Below are 16,787 nucleotides of genomic sequence, written 5' to 3'. Positions count from 1 at the left end.
TTATCAATGTTATACAGAAAAACTGATCAACTCACTCATCTCTTTGCTTTCCTGATGACACAGGCATAGTCTCTCCAAACAACCTGTGTGTGTGTGTTAGACCCCGATTATCCTATGATTGCTATTATGAACATTCAAACCCACACAATAAAGGTATCATTTCCTAAAGACTCATTATTTTTGAAGATAAGTAAAATCTAATAATCATTTGATAAATAAATGATTACTGGTTTTAATACATAGAATTAAGCCAAGGCACATCTCAATGTCTGCACAGTAACGAGGTCTTCAGAGAAGATTTTTAAGATGTGTACAGTGAGCTATGGAAGTGAAGAAGGATCAACCAAACAACACCAGACCCCTCATGCCAGAATCTTCAATATGACAGCTGGTATTTGTAACTTAATAGTTCCTGTCTCTTTATAGAATATGTTTTCTTAGCAGGAGTATTACTGTGTAGGCATTAAATGCCTGTTTTCTTAATATTGTTCATGATATTCTATCTATCAGACTATTGATATAAATAAAGAAAAAAATAAAGGATGTAGTGTCTGGATAAGTAGTTCAGGCTAACATGAAATTCCTAATTTCTCTCCCTCAGTTTCTTGAATGTGAGTATTCTAAGAGCAAGACGTGGTGCCTGGCTTGATAGAAATTCCTTCCTATTCTTTCAACTTAACATCTTAGAATTCCACCAAACTACCTGTAGTTCTGTACACATTGTATCTACACAGTGCATCCCTCTTTGCTCACTTTTGCATATGGCACCTGCTGTGTGCATTCTTTGTTACTTACATGGAAAACTGTTCAGTTCCAGCACAGCCTTGTCTGTTTTCAAATATTATCCTTCTCTTCTCTCTATAGTTACACTCTGTTTTTCACAATGTGACTGCTAAAGTAGCTGTTAGCACTGTGGTGGTGATTATTTCTCATCTTGTTCACATTGTAGCCTTATATGGAGACTGCGTATGGACTGCAAAGTTCTTATCATTATGTTTACCATCCTTGCCAATCTCTGAGCTCTCGTGTAATGAGAAGCTCCAGTGTTTAGCTTACTTTGGATCCTTGGGGATTCTGTCTGTCCCTTTCCATTATATCTTCTGAGGTTCAGTCTCATGTCCCTCAAATATTGGAATGAGGCAAACTCATTTTTCTCCCAGTCTGATAATTTTCCCCTTCAAATGAGATGTTGTCTCCTGTTTTGTGGGGTGTATATGTCTTTGCTGAAGTTTGGGTTTTCTTGCCAAAATATACACCACTGTTTCCTGACAAGAGTAGAGTAGGAGAAATCACCAGCCTCTTAGGCTCTCTCTCTATTCACTTGATATAATGAAATGTCAGAGGTATGTGAGTAGATCAGCACATGGTTGATCCAGAAATCCAATGTGGGTTTCAGTATTTCCAAAATATAAATAAATAAACATGTTACCTATTTTCGTAAATACCATATAGGACACACACCCACACACACATACACACACACACACACACACACACACACACACACACACGTGTATGCCACATACACATTTGTTCCTATATATTCATGCAGAGACCGCGATACAGAAAAACCCAATAGAGAAAGAGCACATAGAGATTGTACATGAATTAAAATGTTAGTATAAGCAACAATGAAGGATAACAGTATTTGTTTACACCCTCTTAACCATTTGGTCACTTATAAACTTGGCTAAGAAAAAAATGTATTCCCCCTGAGTTTTCTTCTGTGAGAATAGGTTAAATTCCCAAATCAGTTAAGTTCATTGTGTGTGGAATGCTTGTCAGCTACATGGGACATGAGCATGAGTGCCTGTCTACCCACAAACATTTTAGATTTACCTTTGTGTACACTGTATTTTGGGGAATTTTTCACCGTAATACATAATTTTCATTTCTATTCACTAATTGATCACTAATTTTCTATTGAGGTTAATGAAAAACACAGCTCCCCAAAACAACAACAACAACAAAAAGAAAAGCAATACATAGTTTTCACACGGGGTCAGGGGACATAGTCAGGTATAATAGCTTATTAGATCTATCAGATTAGATCTGACCCATTCATGCAAAAGTTATAAAAATCTAAGTGTAGAGAACATAGGGTAGACTTAAAGCTCTGACAATTATGAAGCAGGAGGTCTGTTGTACATACCGGACAATTCAGTAGAATCTGCTCTTGTAGAAAAAATGCTGGAATGAAGAGGATTCTATTGTGATGCATTTCGCACTTATTTTGATTACTGTATTTCTCCATATTAAATTAAAACAAACAAATAAAAAAATAAATCACCTTCCCACAGCCAACACAGAAAATGACTATATTTTTAATTTGAAATATTTTTTATGCAACTTCCTTTTCTTTCTTTCTTTCTTTCTTTCTTTCTTTCTTTCTTTCTTTCTTTTTTTTTTCAGAACTGGGGACTGAATCCAGGGCCTTGCGCTTCCTAGGCAAGCGCTCAACCACTGAGCTAAATCCCCAACCACAGCAACTTCCTTTTCATTAGTAGTTTCTGTATTTGTATAGGTAGCCCTCTAGTTAGAGAGTGAGGTCTTGCCTCCCTCCCGTTAAATTTCCAGAATATCAAGTCAAGAACCAGAATGTCATATTTACATTTGGAATTTGTGCAATAAAAATAATTCACGAGAAATCCTGAGATTTTATAAAAGAAACCTTACTAAAGCTAAAAGCACACATTGCACCTGACATGACAATAGTAGGAGATTTCAACAACCCACCCTCATCACTGGAGAGATATTGGAAACATAAATTAAACAGATATGTAGAGAAAACAATAGAAGTTATGAACCATATGGATTTAGCAGATATTTATAGAACATTCCATTCTAAAAAATAAGGATATACATTCTTCTCATGATCTCGAGAACCTTCTTCAAAATTGACCACATAATCGATCCCTCAACAGACCTTAACAGATACAGGAAGATAGAAATAATCCCATGCATTCCCTCAGATCACCACACATTAAGACTGGTCTTCAACAACAACAATAATGACCGAAAGCCCTCATATACGTGGAAGTTGAAAAATGCTTTACTCTATGACAACTTGGTGAAGGAAAAATAAAGAAATTAAAGACTTCTTAGAACTTAATGAAAATGAAGACACAATATTCCAAACATATGTGACACAAGGAAACAGAGCTAAGAGGAAAACTTATAGATCTGAGTGCTTGCAAAAAGAAACAGGAGAGAGCATATGTCAGGACTTGATAGCACATGTAAAAGCTCTAGAACAAAAAGAACTAAGTAAACCCAAGGGGGGTAGAATGCAGGAAATTATCAAACTCAGAGCTGAAATCAACGAAGTAGAAATGAAAAGGACGATACATAGAATCAAAAAAAAACAGGAGCTGTTTCTTTGAGAAAAACAATAAGATAGATAAACCCTTAGCCAAACTAACCAGAGGACAAAGAGAGTGTATCCAAATTAACAAAATCAGAAATGAAAAGGGAGACATAACAACAGATACTGAAGAAATTAAAAAAAAATCATCAGATTCTACTTTAAAAGCCTATATTCAACAAAACTGCAAAATCTTTAGGAAATGGACAATTTTGTAGACAGAAAACAGGTAGCAAAGTTAAATCAGGAACAAATAAACTATCTAAACAACCCCATAACTCCTAAGGAAATAGAAGCAGATATTAAAAGTCTCCCAACCAAACAGAGCCCAGGTCGAGATGGGTTCAGTGCAGAATTCTATCAGACCTTCTTAGAAGACCTCACACTAATATTGTCCAGAGTATTCCCCAAAATTGAAATAGACCGAGCACTAGCGCATTCCTTATATGAATCCACAGTTACTCTTATACCTAACCCACACAAAGATTCAACACAGAAAGAGAACTTCAGACCAATTTCCCTTATGAATATTGATGAAAAAATACTCAATAAAATTCCTGCAAACTGAATCTAAGAACACATCAAAAAAATCCATCATGATCAAGTAGAGTAGAACCCAGGGATGGAAGGATGGTTTAATATAGGAAAAATCATAAATGAAATCCATCATGTAAACAAACTCAAAGATAAGGAGCACAAGGTCATTTCATTAGATGGTGAGAAAGCATTTGATAAAATTCAACAACCGTTGTGGATAAAAGTCATGGAAAAATCACAAATTGAAGGCTCATATCAAAACATAGTGTAAGAAATATACAGCAAACTAGTAGCTAACATAACACTTAATGGAAAGAAACTTGAAGCAATCCCACTAAAATCAGGCACTAGACAAGGCTGCCCAACTCTCTCCCTATTTATTCAAAACAGGACTCCATGTTACAGCCAGAGAAACCAGACCGTAAATGGGGGTCAAAGGGATACAAATTGGAATGGAAGATATCAAAATATCACTATATGCAGATGATATGATAGTATACTTAAGTGACCACAAAAGTTTCACCAGAGAACTTCTTAACCTGATAAATAACTTTAGCAAAGTGTCAGGGTATAAATATAAATCAAAAATACCAGGAGCCTTCCTCTCCTCAATGGATAAATGGGCTGAGAAAGAAAATAATGGAATCACACACTTCACAATAGTCTCAAATAATATAAAATATCTTGGTGTGAGATTAACCAAGCAGGTGAATGATCTGTATGACAAGAAGATCAAGTATCTGATGAAATAAATTGAGGAAGATCTCAGAAGATAGAAAGAGCTTCCATGCTCATGGATTGACAGGATTAATATAGTCAAGATGACCATTTTGCCAAAAGCAATGTACACATTCAATGCAATATCCAACAAAATTCCTACTCACTTCTTTAATAGAGATAGAAAAAGCAATTTGCAAATTCATTTGGAATAAGAAAGAGCAGGATAGCTAAAATTATCCTCAACAATAAAAACTTCTGGGGGAATCATCTCCCCTGAACTCAAGCAGTATTACAGAGCAATAGTGATAAAAACTGCATGGCATTCATACAGAGACAGATGGATAGACCAGTGGAATAGAATTGAAGACCCAGAAATGAACCCACACAACTATCATTTGATATTTGGCAAGGGATATGAAACCATCCAAATGAAGAAACATAGCATTTTCCAAAAATAGTGCTGGTTCACCTGGAACTCAGCATGTAGAAGAATGGAAATTATCCCATTTTTATGACCATGTACTAAGCTAAAGTCCAAGTGAATCAAAGACCTACACATCAAACCAGATACACTCAAACGAATAGAAGAAAAGGTTGGAAAGCATATTGAACACATGGGCACTGGAGAAAATTTCCTGAACAAAACACCAATGACTTATGCTCTAAGATCAAGAATTGACAAATAGGACCTCATAAAACAGAAACATTCTGTAAGGCAAAAGACACTGTCATTAGGGCAAAACTACAATCAACTAATTGGGAAAACATTTTTACCAATCCTATATCTGATAGTGGACAATATCCAAAATATACAAAGAACTTAAGAAGTTAGACCCTAGAAAGCAAAAAATATACTAATAAAATTGGGTACAGTGAATTACAGAACATTCTCAGCTGAAGGTTATCAAATGGCCAGAAAACACCTAAATAAATGTTCAACATCCTTAGTCAGCAGGGAAATTAAAATCAAAATAAATCTGAAATTGTGCATCATACCAGTGATATTGGGTAAGATATAAATCTCAGGTGACGGCAGATGCTGGCGAGGATTTGGAGAAACAGGAACACTCCTCCATTGTTGGTGGGATTGCAGACTGGTACAACCACTCTGGAAATCAGTCTGAAGGTTCCTCAGAAAATTGGACATTCCAAGACCTGACGACCCATCTATACCTCTCTTGAGAATATACCCAAAATATGGTCCAACATAAAACAGAAAAATATATTCGACTGTGTTCACAGCAGCCTTATTTATAATAGCCAGAAGCTGGAAAGAACCCAGATGCCCTTCAACAGAGGAATAGATACATAAATGTGGTACATCTACACTATAGAATATTACTCAGCTATTAAAACAATGACTTCATGAAATGCAAAGGCAAATGGAATGAACTAGAAAATATCATCCTGAGTGAGGTCACTCAATCACAGAAAAACACACTCGGTATGCATTCATTGATAAGCAGATATTATCAAAAAGCTTGAATTACCCATCATGCAATACACAGACCTCATGAAACTCAGGAAGGATGACCAAAATGCAGATGCTTCACTCCTTCTTTAAGAGGGGAACAAACATATCCATGGGAGGGAATAAGGAGACAAACTTTATAGCAGAGACTGAAGGACCTGCCGTCCAGAGCATGTCCCAATGTAACTCATACATATACAGACACCAAAACTAGATAAGATGGAGGAAGCTAAGAGGTGCAGGCTGTCAATGACTGGATATTGATCCCTCCTGAGAGACACAGCCAGAATATGTCGAATACAGAGGCAAATGCCATCAGCAAACCACTGAACCAAGAATGAGTCCCCAGTTGGAGGAATTAGAGAAAGGACTGAAAGAGCTGAAGGGATTTTCAACCCCATAATAATAACAATGTCAACCAACCAGAGCGTCCAGGGACCAAACTACAAAAGAAAGACTGTACATGGACTGACTCATGGTTCCTACTGCATGGAGCAAAGGATGGTCTTGCTGAGAAACAATAGAATGAGAAACATTTTTTTCTGACATGGTTTGTAACGCAGTGTAGGGGACTGTGGGGAGGTGTGGCGAGGCCATGTGGGGGTTTGAACTACCTTATAGAAGGTTAGGGGGTTGGGTTAAGGGGCTTCTGGACTGGAAACCTGGAAAAGGGAATAATATTCGAAATGTAAAGAGGAAATACCCAACAATGAGACAGAGAGATTCAGAGAGAGAGAGAGAGAGAGAGAGAGAGAGAGAGAGAGAGAGAGAGAGGGAGGAAGAGGAAGAAGGAGGAGGAGGTTGGGGAGGAAGAGGAGGAAGAAAAAGAGGAATAAGAAGAGAAAGAGGAAGAAGAAGAGGAGAAAGAAAGAAAGAAAGAAGAAGAAGAAGAAGAAGAAGAAGAAGAAGAAGAAGAAGAAGAAGAAGAAGAAGAAGAAGAAGAAGAAGAAGAGTGAATTGAAACAGAAAAAAAAACTAAACTTTCATTCTCTCCATTCCCTGTCTTCCTCAGCTGTTGTTTAGGCAGTCGTGTTAGTGAGACGTTATAAGTGTAATTTCTGGTGTTACTTTGAGACACCACCTCATATTAAACTTTAGTCTCTTACAATCTTCTTTCCCCTTTTCTGTAATGTTCCTCAGCTTTTAATCAAGTGACATTTTGTAGATAGAGCCATTGAGACTGGACTTGAAGTTTCTATCCTGCATTTTTTATGGCTGGGATTTTTACTGTGATCTTTGTTGCAGAGACTATAATTAATTCTGTATATAAGAACACATGGCTTTGATTGTTGTTAGGAATGATACTGGCTTAAGTAAGTAAGGGGCTGTACATTCTCCTCCAAAACCACAGCTTCAATAGCTTTATATATGTGGCTAAATTACCAGGACCATCAATGTTCATTGAACAGGACTTAAGCAAATTTAGAAAGCTGTTGACTATCACCAAGTTATTTGTGCCACTGCACTGCCCTTCTGGTGATCCTGCCACGTTGATCATTGTGTTTTACAGGCATGATGTGAACAACACTTGAACCTGACAAGACTGATGATTGTAATTACATGTTATACTAGAAATTCGACCTGTGCCTGGCACATCTTCCTGTATAACAATATTGACTTTGTGATAGGCAGGAGGATTTAAAAGTTAAATTTAGTCTTAACCAAAAGGAGGAAATTAAAATTATCTTGCTATAGCATGTTTAATTAATTGAAGCAAAATAAAATCTATTTACTTGATGGTGGGGAAATATCATTTAACAATATAATACTAACTCCTTTTAAGTGATTAAAAGTCACAGATATTTGGTAGCTGTCATACTGTGTAAAATAGGCATCAGGATTGTGACGATGAAATATTCTCTGTTTTATGCAAATGCATAGTATTATTGAACAAAATTTTGTACCAAACTTCATGCTTTAGGTAACTAATTGCATGTATTCAGTTGTACTAGGATAATTTTATATTAGCTAGGTGTCAAATGCATAATAATTATGACTAAATTATTAATTAAATATTAAAATAAGCATATAGAGTTACCAAGTGGACATGGAAAATATAATAATCAAAAAATATTTATTAAAAGCCAAATGATGAAAACATTTTATATATAAAAGCAGCCTGGAGCTAAATGTCACCTTAAAATAACATAGTGTGTTCCAGTGAGTTGGTTTAGCAGATAAAATTTCATGCCATGAAAAACCAAGAACCTAAATTTGATACCTACACATATATGTTTGGAAGACATCTATATTCACTACATGACCAGAACACATAAAAGCTTACACAGAATATTAACAATGCTACTAATGAGAACAATAATAATAAGAAAAAGTAAAAACAAAACTCTAGGAACATTTTAAAGAAATAATGTATTGTATTGGCCTTAAAATAGGAAGATCAACACATTTTCTTAGTACATTAACTATGAAAAGAAAAACTAAAAGGCTTTTACTTCATTCTATATGAAAGCAAAAACACACGAGATGGATTTTGTAAAGAATGAGAGAACTGCAAACTGTAAAATTAATATAGTCATTGCAGAGGAAGAAACAGACACTAACCCAAGGTTCTATAAGTAAACATTTGGAGGATTTACTGCATAATATTAACATATTTAATCCAACACATATTACGGTGATAAAGGAAAAGAAAACTGGAGAAAATAAAGCCTGAATGTAGTCTCAGAACCAAGTTGTCTCAAATTCAAAGATACCCTGAAATACATGAGAAAATGATAAATAGGTTGATTTTATTATGGAAGAAGTATTATAGAATTAGCTTAATAGTTAACTACTCTTAAGAGCAAACACGTTCAGTTTCCAACACCCATGAAGCCACTTGCAACCAGCTGTAAAGCAGCTCCAGGGGATCTGACATTTCCTGGTCTTCGCAAGTGCCTGTGTTCATGTGCAAAAATCTATAAATAGACATTAACACATAACAGATCATTAAAATAAAAAGAATCATGAATGTATTTTCTGCACAGATTATGAATAGTAAGCCTTCTACATATGCAAACACAATTGATGCAATGTAATAAGAAAGGAGACAATTCGCAAATAGTATGAAGAGTAAATTAATGATTAATGCTTACACAGTTCAGTAAGCATAAAACGCTAAACATCACGATTGAATTGCAATGTAGATGTTAAAAAGAATCTAGCATTTGATTTATGAGTGAAACTATTTTATAAAATATTTTATTCATTTACATTCATTTCATTGTACACTCTCCTGGTCCCCTCCCACAGTTCCTCATCCCATTCCACCTCTTCCTCCCCTGATTCGAGGAGGATGCTCCCCAGACCCTGCCAGGCACCATAATCCCTGGAACCTCATGTCTCTCAAGGATTAGGCCAGAACAGGGCGTCCTCTGCTATACATGTGTCAGGGCATCACACCAGATTGTGTATGCTGCCTGGTTGCTGTCTCAGTGTCTGGGAGATCTCAGCGGTCCGGATTAGTTGCGACTGCTGGTCTACCTATAGAGGGTGCCGTCCCCTTCAACTTCTTCAATCCTTCCCCTAATTAAAGAACTGACAGAAGTCAGAGACTGATACCTTTTAAAAATATATGTACCATTTAATTTTGAATGGTATAATATGGGTTCTCATATAAAATTGATGGCAATATATATTTATTAGTGTCTTCTGAGACAGAAATTTGGAAGTATTTATACAAGTATTACATTACTTAAGAGCCTTGATATCATTCCAATAATGTGTTTTGTATTTTATACAAAATATAATGTAAATAATCACCATTGAGTACTGTGCCTGAGTCAGTGTCCATGCAGATTTTCTGTAGCGAACTGTAGCTAATGAAAATGAAAATAATCTGAATGCTACCATTAGGTTATTATTTAAACAAATGAGTATACTACCATTTATTAAATGCATGATATTCCATGAAGAAATTCGCCATGCACATGTATTCAAGACACATTGTTAAATGAAAAACAAATGACAGAATATTGCATTATGTAATCAAATGCCCTGGGTCCTGCTAAGACTGAACCCACAGTGAACATGATTTTTGGGAGGAGGGCGGCAATGTGGGAAGAATGGGGAGGGGAACACCCATAAAGAAGTGGGAGGGGTTAGGGGGATGTTGGCCCATAAACTGGGAAAGGGATAAACACTCGAAATGTAAATAAGAAATACTCAAGTTAATAAAAAATGAAAATGAAAAAATGACCTGTTCTGTCCTATGGTAAGGAGAAACCTGCCTGCACCTTCGGTTCTTTCCAGCTTCTTCTCTTTTCCTCTTCTCCTCTGCAGATTGCTTTCTCATGTTACCTATAGTCTCTAAGTTATTCCTCTATACATTTCTTCTCAGCCCAGATCTTTTTGGCTGAGTTCTACTAAGCTCAGTTCTCCTTAGCTCAAACCGGACTTTCAGCTCAGCCCCTCTCCAGCTCAGTACATCTGTCTCTGTCCTTCCAGTTCAGTCCTTCTCTCTCAGTCCATCTGTGTGTCCTCTCTTTCTCCTCAGCACTTAAATATATTTCAGAATACATGATCCCGTGTTACTATGTTCATCAGAAGTTCATATGAAAGATCAAAGCATAAATAGAAATATAATTTACAACCGAGAATGTTTACATGAATATCCAACAGGAATAATTATCTGGCTAAACATTCATCACCAGGGTCAGCTCTACAGGTTCACTGAAGCTAAAACCATAGTTGAACGAGAAGTTATTACAGATAAACCCAGTCAATATCTTTTCCTCTGACCTGGCATCTGTAACGAATCGTTTGTTCTCTTTTTATGACTCTTGATAACTGTTTTTGCAACCTCTTGAAAAGTGTTCTGAGTAGGAGAAAGTCTGTTTACTATCTCAGAACAATAAACTGGTGACACCTGGGCGACTGGCAGAGTTGTCACTGCAATTCTGACTATTAGAAAGAGACTTATAGCAGTCCCACTATAAAAGAGCTTAATAACCATTGATATAATTTTAGGAATTATTGTAGGATCATTATTAAGACTAAAGAATTCATCTATTTGTCTGTATAGCATCACTACGGGACAGTACAACTTCGTAGGCCTGCAGAGATCTGCTCCAAAGGGGTGTGCTCTTACTCAATGATTGTTATATATGTCTAATAATAACAACAGGAATAGCATTTCAATAGCAGGAAACGTTCTCAAAATGAATCCCTTAGAGCCTTTCTTAATAAGGGCGAACCAGTTGTGGATTATAAAATAATCCGAAGCTGTTCATCTCAGGATGATCACCTTCTAGTTATTAGCTTGTCCTGTTATGGCTCCTGACACTTTCTTCTCAGTCCCACATGGTACCTTCTCCAAAACTGATAATATGATCCATCACAAAACAGGCCTCAACAGATACAAGAAGATTGATTTAATCCCATGCATCCTATGAGATCACTACTGACTAAGAATGGTCTTCATTAACAACAAGAAAAACCAAAGACCCATATAATATATATGTATATATACATATATATATATATATATGTATATATGTGTATATATATATACATATATATATACATATATAGTAGCTGAGAAATGATTTACTCAATGAGAACTTGTTCAATGAAGAAATAAAGATAAAAATTAAAGACATTTTGAATTTATTGAAAATGAAGGCATAACTTGGGAACACAAAAAAGCAATGCTAAGAGGAAGACTCATAGCTCTGAGAGCCTCCACAAAGAAACAGGAGCTATGATACACTAGTAGTTTGACAGAACACCTGAAATCTCAGAACCAATAAAAATCCAAATACACCAAGAGGACTAGACAGCAGGAAATATTCAAACTCCGGACTGAAATCAACCAAGTAGGAACAAAAGGAATTATATAAAGAATCAACAAAAGCACTAGCTGGCTCTTTTAAAAATCCAGAAATAGGTAAATCCTTTATATTCAAAATAAAGATAACAAAATCAGAAGTGAAATAGAGATATAACCATAGAAAATGAGGAAACTCAATAAATTATCAGATCCTACTATAAAAGCCTATACTTAACAAAACGGAAAAGTTAGGGTTAAATGGATAATTTTCTAGACAGATACAAGGTACCAAATTTTAATCACGATCAGATAAACCATCTAAATACTGCCATAACTCGTAAAGTAGTAGAAGCAGTCATTAAATGTCTCCCAACCAAAGATCCCAGGACCAGAAAGGTTTAGTACAGAATTCTCTCAGACGTTCATAGAATACCTAATACCAATATTCTCCAAACTATTCCACAAACTAGAAATAGAAAGAACACTACACAGTTACTTCTCTGATAACTAAAGCAAACAAAGACCCAACAAAGAAAGAGAATTTCACACCAATTTATTCATGAATTTCCCTGCAAATATTCTCAGTAAATTTCTTGCAAGCCAAATCCAAGAACACATCAAAACGATGATCCATCATGGTCAAGTAGGCTTCATCCTGGCGATACAGGGATGGTTCAGTAAGGAGAACCTGATCACTAATCAAACTAATCTCACTCTAAAAACAATTTCAATGAAAACAAAACAAGCACTCATCTCATTAGATGCTGAGAAAGCATTTTACAGAAACTACCCCTTCATTTTAAAAGTCCTGGAAATATCAGAAATACAAAGACCATACTGAAGAAGAGTAAACGCAATATACAGCAAACCATTAGCCAACATCAGACTAAATGGAGAGAAACTTAACGCAATCCCACTAAAATCAGGAACTAGACAAGTATACCCCCTCCCTCCCTACCTTTTCAATATAGTGTTCGAAGTCCTCGCCAGAGTAGTTAGAAAACAAATGGAGGTAAAGGGATACATATTGCTAAGGGAGTATTCAAAATGTCACTATATGCAGATGATCTGACCCCACAAATTCCACCAGTGAACTTCTAAGCCTGATAAACAACTTTAGCAGAGTGGCAGAGTATAAAATTGATTCAAACAAATCAGTAGCCTTCCTCTATCAAAAGAGAAAAGGCAGAGAAAGAAATTACATAAATTACAAACTTGATCATAGTCAAAAAGCATATAAAATACCTCAGTGTGACTTTATCCAAGCAATGAAAGATATATATGACAAGGACACATGTCTCTGTGGAAATAAATTGAAGTTCTCAGAAATTAGAAAGATCTCCCATGTTCGTGTATTGGCAGGATCAATATTGTATAAATGGCCATTTTTCCAAATGCAACCTATATATTCAATGCAATCCCCATAAATATTCTTCAAAAACATAGAAATGGCAGTTTGCAAATTTATTTGGAATAAAATAAATCCCAGGATAGAGAAAACTATTCTGAAAAATAAAAGCATTTTGGGGAACTCACCATCCCTGAGCTCAAGTTGTATTACAGAGCAATGGTGATGAAAAACTGTATTGTATTGGTTTTGAGACAGGCAGGTAGATCAGCGGAATAGAATTGAAGATGCAGAAATCAACCATCACAGCTATGGCCACTTGAAAATTGACAAAGTATCTAAAACAATCCAGTGGAAAAAAAAGATAGCATTTTTTAAAAATTGTGCTGTTTCACCTGAAGTGCAGAATGTAGAAGAATGTAAATCAATACACTCTTATCTCCTTGTCCAAAGCTCAAGTAAAAGTGGATTAAAGACCTCCACATAAAACCAGATACACTGAAACTAACTGATGAAAAAGCAGGGAAAAGACTTGAACACATTGGTACTGGGGAAAATTTCGTGAATAGAATACCAAAGGCTTTTGTTCTAAGATCAAAAATTGAAAAATGGAATTTCATAAAATTTCAAAGTCTCTGTAAGGCAAAGGACACTGTCATTCCTTCCATACAGCAACTAACACATTGGGAAAAGATCTTTACCAATCCTATATCTGATGGAGCACTAATATCCAATATATACAAAAAACTCAATAAGCTCTCCTCCAGAGAATCAAATAACCCTAATTAATAGTGGGCTATAGTTCTAAACAAAAAATTCTCAGATGATGCATACTTAATGGGTGAGAAGCACCTAAAGAAATGTTCAACATCCTTAGTCGTTGGGGAAATTCAAATCAAAACAATCCTGAGATCCTACCTCATACCAGTCAGAATGGCTAAGATAAAAAGTCAGGTGACAACAGACTCTGGCAAGGGTGTGGAGAGAAAGGCACACTCTGTCACTGTTGAAATTGCTAGCTCTTAAAACCACTCTGCAAACCAGGCTGGAGGGTCCTCAGAGAATTGAACATAGTATTTACTACCTGAGGACCCAGCTGTACCATTCGATGGCACATACCCAAAACTTGCTGCAACCTACAACAAGGACACGTGCTCCTCTATGTTCATAGCAGCCTTATTTATAACAGACAGAAGCTGGAAAGAACCCAGATGTCCCTCAAAAGAGACACAGATTCATATAATGTGGTCCATTTACACAATGGTGTGGTACTCAGCTATTGAATAGAATGACTTCATGAAATTCATAGGCAAATGGATGAAACTAGAAAATATCATCCTGATTGAAGTAACACAAACACGAAAAAACACACATACATTGCATGCACTCACTGGTAAGTGGAAATAAGCCCCAGAGCTCTGAATATCCACAATAAACTCATATAACCTCTGAAGCTCAACAAGAAAGGACAAAGAGGGACTGCTTCAATCCCAATTAGAAGGGGGAAGAAAATTATCATGGGATGCAGATGGAGGAAGGACCCTGTGTGGGACAGGGGAGGGAAATGGAAAAACAGTATAGCAGGATCAGATGTGGGAAGAGACAGTAGAGAAGCACAGAGAATCAGGAGAATGATTATAGAAAGAAGGAACATTGGAGGATGGTGTAACCTCTAGAATGTCCCAGATACTAGGGATGCGACAGGTTCCCTGGACCCAAAACTGATGACATTAGCCAACATCAATAACAACAGTGAAATTGAACCTGAAGACACCACCTGCAGTGGATAGACATGACCACAGTGTAAGGATGGGACCACTCACCCATTTCTCATTAAATCAGAGTTCTCTGTGTCTATTGCAATGCAGGGGTAAATATGGAGCAGAGGCTGAAGGAAAGGCCAACCAGAGATCTGCAGACACCAAACCGGACACTGTTGCTGATGCTGAGATGTGCTTGCAAACAGGAGTCTGGTATGTCTGTCCTCTGAGAGGCTCTGAGAGCACCTGACTGACACAGATGCAGATATTCACAGCCAAACATTGAACTGAGCATAGAAATCCCAATGGACGATGTAGGTTAAGGGCTGAGGGAGCTGAAGGGGACTGTAATTAACAACAATATCCAGACCCCACAGGGCTCCCATGGCCCTAACCACCAACCATAGATTATACATGGTCTGGTACGATACATATGTAGCTAAAGACTGCCTCATCTCACATCAGTGGAAGGGGAAGAACTTGGTCCTTTGGATGCTTGATGTCCCAGAGAAGAGTGATTCTAGAGGGGTGAGGAAAGAATGAGTGGGAGAGTTGGGGAGGCACCCTCTTAGAGACAAAGAGGAGGAGTATGTGGTGGTGGGGTTTATTAACGGGGACTGGAAAAGGGTTAATATTTCCAATGAAAACAAATACAATGGTTAATGATACTAATAATAAAGGAGCGGTAATTTCCATACATTATTTTACAGCACAGGGTAGGTTGGAACATTTATTGTTGCCTAGATGCATATTTCTTCCTACAGTTCATTATTTCTTCTTTCTCTGAGGAGTGTAGCCTTAGATATTCCTCTTCATTCAAAGAAGGCATGATACTTAACTCCTTTCTCCAAGCAAAGGTGATTGTAGGTATGTCTGTAAACGGCAGAAGCATTTGTACAATCTAATTGGGGGTCAGCAAAAGAATTATTTACAAGCAAAGCTTGTAACACAAACAGTTTGTGTTCAATCAACTTACCAGTATTGAAAGCATCCCAGGACCAAATGTTGTAACAGAAACAGTTTGTGTTCAATCAACTTACCAGTATTGAAAGCATTCCAGGACCTCTGGCCAGGCAACTGCATACCTTAATGTCAAGAGACATTAAGAATTTCAATATATGTGACTAGAGAAAATACATTACATTGTTTATCCTACTCAATATTTCAAAAATATCATCACGGAATGAATATTAAAAGCTTTATGACAAAAAAATAGGGAGTGATACATCAAGGCAGAAGCGTCACATGGAATTCTCATATCAATCCCACGCATTCTATGCTCTATTCACATCCTATCACATGTTTATTCCCTAACACAGTCCACCAGTGATTTTCTAGTCCCTGCAGTCTCTGAGGAGCAAGGGTCTGGATCAGCCTTTCCCACTCGGTTATGAGTTTCCAAGACACGTCACTGCACCAAAGCTGGTGTAAGAGGCGCTTGACAGCACAGTCTCCGAAACGCCCTTTGCCCTTTCCATTCATGTTGCTCCTTCAGGAACCACTTGTCACGACCCCTGACAGTGTGCACAAGAGCAGATAGCACTCTGGACTCAAAGGAACAGAGCCGACAGGGATCCTCCTCATTCAGAAAGCTTGGATGATCGCCCGCTAGTACAAGCAGAACTGACAAATGAGGCATCTCCTGGCTGGGCCGTGTAGACCTCACGACTGCCCCGTGCAGACCTCGCAACTGCCCCGTACAGACCTGGCGACTGCCCCATTCAGACCTCGCAACTGCCCCATGCAGACCTCGAGATTGCCCCGTGCAGACCTCGCAACTGCCCCGTGTAGGCCTGGCGACTGTCCCATTCAGACAT

This window comes from Rattus norvegicus, chromosome Y (genome assembly GCF_021556685.1).
Source record: "Rattus norvegicus strain SHRSP/BbbUtx chromosome Y, alternate assembly SHRSP_T2T, whole genome shotgun sequence".
NCBI classification, from domain to species: Eukaryota; Metazoa; Chordata; class Mammalia; order Rodentia; family Muridae; genus Rattus; species Rattus norvegicus.
The sequence above is the reverse complement of the archived record's forward strand: the minus strand, read 5'-3'. Positions refer to the sequence as shown.